This window comes from Myotis davidii, unplaced genomic scaffold (assembly GCF_000327345.1).
Source record: "Myotis davidii unplaced genomic scaffold, ASM32734v1 scaffold235, whole genome shotgun sequence".
Classification (NCBI taxonomy): Eukaryota; Metazoa; Chordata; class Mammalia; order Chiroptera; family Vespertilionidae; genus Myotis; species Myotis davidii.
In genome coordinates, this window is record NW_006287462.1 from 2699177 (window position 1) to 2702743 (window position 3567).

A 3567-nucleotide genomic window follows, 5' to 3' on the forward strand; every position below is an offset into this window, starting at 1 on the left:
ATTGATCACATTTTGAAACGATACTATTTTTGATGTAGTGTGTTCAATAAAACATTTAATTTTATCCGTTTCTTTTTACTTTTACTCATGTGGCCTCTAGAAAATGTAAAATGACCAGGTGGGTCCACTCTGCATGACATTTCCCTAGGACAGCACTACTCTGGAAACTCGGAAAGAATCTCCAGTGTGGCCTGGGGTCCGGCAAGTTCCTGAAGGGGAGAGTGGAGCTGGGATGAGATGGGGGGAGGGTTTCCTTCAAGTGGGGAGGAGGAGAGAAACCATTTAACTCTCCAGCAGCCCAGCTGGGCTGGGGCAGCAAGGCAGCAGGGTGTTAACGGCCTGTCTCAGGTGCCTCTGTCAGATGGGCGGCAGCTCCAGTCAGCCTTTCCGCCTGCCCTGGCACATGAGGGCCGGGAACTGGAAACTGCCATGCAGTCTGTCTCCCAGCCCTCGGCCCTCCAGGAGAGGGACCTGCCTTCATCCTGCAAGTCATTGGTATTGGTTCAGTCAGTGGCCAACAAAGAGGCATCTTTGTATCCGGGCAAACAGTCCACTAGCGACAGCTGCGGTTTCAATGCTATGGAGCTACCCGGAGCACTTACTCTGAGTTCAGTGTTCTCAAAAACTCCCAGTCAGTTGGTTTAATTCCCGGCCTGCACAACCACTCCCCACAGAAAGTCGCCCCGGGTGAGAGAGGAAATCAGGATTTGCCCCAGGGCTCTGCCTCTGCACCTGGACCGACTCTGCTCCCTCTAGTTCCAACCTCTGCTGGGCCCTGGGGCCCCACCCAGCTGCTGGCGGGTCCCCTCCCCGGCTGGTGGCTGGCCCTGGCAAGCTCTCCTGGAGTGTGCTGGCTGCTCTTAAGGTAAGAGGTAAAATCCCTGCCCAGCACCCCGCCCAGCTGTGCCTTGGGCTGGGAGTGTAGGAGGAGCACCCAGCAGCTGCTCTCTGAGGCTCTCCTGGAGTTGTCCTGTCCCCTGCACTCTGTCCCCTGCAATTAGTCTCAGGGTTGGCGTCTGAGCCTGGGGTCTACTCGGCTAGGGAGGCCTTTGCCTTTAGTCCAGGTCTCTGTGTTCGCTGGCATCTGGTATTTAAATCTTAAAAATAGCCGCAGCTAGGGTGTGACTTGGGTGGAGACCTGGAGCCTGTACTCCACCCTGGAGGGGGAGAAAAGCTTATTTAATTCATTTCTGTGCTCTGGAAGCCTCTAGCTGTTTGGAATGCCAATTAGGCGGCAGCTGCTGGGGTTTTTCCTCTCCAGATCCCAGGATGGTCCGTCTGATTTTCTGCGCCTGTTGACTTAAGCCCTTGCAGGAGGCTGGGTGGGGCGGGCGTGGCAGGACCACAGCGGCTCCAAACTGGCTGGCCGAGCTTCGCTCCGGCTCTGCGGGAGCCTGAGGGTGGGAGTGGGCGGGTTCCACAGAGGGGCCCAACCCTACCCTGTTTCTTCCCAGACACTGGAGTTTGGGGTAAGAGGAACGATGATGCCCTGAGAGAGGGGAGTTTGGCTGGCCAGTGCCTGAGGAAGCCCCCAAACTAGTGCCCAAACAGGTACCCCGGAAGGGGGCTCAGCCTCTGGGCTCCTGCAGAATGTGGGTCTCGGCACCATGTACCTGGCACCTACCGTGTGCTGCCCTGGAGGTTGATCCGCTCTAAGGCACTGTGTCCTCGTTCTGGGGATGGTGGCGCTGGGCACAGCACCTGGCACACAGGGAGGGCTTACAGATGCCACCGTTCATGAGCTTCCCTTTTAGGTTGAGACACAAAGCCAGAAAACACGCAGAGAACTGTTCCTGAAAGGTTGAAAGCAGCTTGTAGGAAGACCCAAATAAATTAGAGAGCTGCCAGTTATCAGACAAATGGTAAGATCTAAAGCGAGTCTTTAAACCAGTGGATCTCAACCTGTGGGTCGCGACCCCTTTGGGGGTCGAATGACTCTTTCACAGGGGTAGCCTAAGACCATTGGAAAAACACATATATAATTACATATTGTTTTTGTGACTAATCACTATGCTTTAATTATGTTCAATTTGTAACAATGAAATTGGGGGTCACCACAACATGAGGAACTGTATTAGGAAGGTTGAGAACCACTGCAAATGACAGCATTATGCAATAACATCTGAAACGCATATTAATACATGTGTTTAAAAAGCATTACAAGATAAAATGACAACAGAAAAGCAAAGTCAGTGGATTTGTCAGCAGACAAAAATGAGAAACACCCAAACACTCACCCTCCATTATTAGAACTCCTAGATGTGTGGCCTTTGGCTCCTTTTCTGTGTGTGTGTGTGTGTGTGTGTGTGTGTGTGTGTGTGGACTGCTGAGGCTTTAATGCAATTAGTGGAGGAGGAAAGGATATTTGGGTTTCTGTGGACATGCCTGGGGCTTGTGCAGCTGAAAAGGGAGAGATGGAAGTGGGGTGCGCAGGGGACCCTGCATCAACAAAGGGGACAGAAGAGAGGGATGTCATGGCCTTTGTCCTCCGCCTGCCTTGAGTTTTCTCCAAGGACAGGGGTGAGAACCATATTTCAAAGAAACGTTTGTATAAAAGACTCTGTGAGCCTGGACCCAGGCAATCCTGCCTTTGCACCTACATGACAAACTGTGGCACAAAGTCTGGGGACAGTATCAGCACCGTCAGCAGTGGTGACAGGAGGTTTCTTTAAGGGTATGTTTGTGGAGTCTAACCACGATGACTTATTGCAGAAAAAGTCAGGGGAGAATGCTGTGTGGTTCCTGTGGCCAGGACATGGACACCTTTGGATTTGCTCAGAAATGACAGGAAGAGGTTAAAAGGGGGTTCGAGCACTGCCCTTTGGCAAGGGAGCCCAGGATCATTGGAATTTGGGCATATATGCGAACATGATGTCATTATTAAACAAATAGTGAGTCATCTGTCTGTCACTTCATAAGTAGGTTCTGTTGCATGGTTAATTAGGATGGAAACATATTGATTTTAAATTAAATCTGCAGAGTGCATTCCAGCATTTTTGAACCATAGTCAGGAGGTAAGTGGTCTTCAGAGTCTCTTAGCTGAGCATCTTACATCTAATTAGGTACCCAACTAAGCCAACAATTTGAACTCAACACATCCCAAGTTGCAAAAATGGGCCAAGTCTCTCAGCACCCAGAACCACAGCTCTGCCTCCTTTGGGAGCTGGGATCTGAGCTGCTCCAGAGAATTTCAGGTGTGTGTCAGGCCCCTGGGAAGAAGCACACCTTCTCGTGGAATGCAAGGCCCCAGTCTGGGCTCCGGGCTCCATCCTTACTCACGTGTCCACAGTCTAAGTGCAACAGAGGAGGAAAATCAAACTATAGAAGCATCCACACTCTCCAGGTGGTGACACTGTTTTGCAGAGTGGCTTGGGAGAGCTCAGCTGTACGTTATGTCCCTTCTGAATGCAGCGCCGGTGTGTGATGCTCCTTAGAAAATATCAGATGAAAGGAGATTCTTGGCTGGCTGGTGCTGTTGGGGCTCCTTTCTTTAGATAGTCCTTGCCTTAGGCCCTCCTTGGCCTTGAACGTCCTCAAGGCTCCAACCTCTTGTTCTCTCTCAATGAG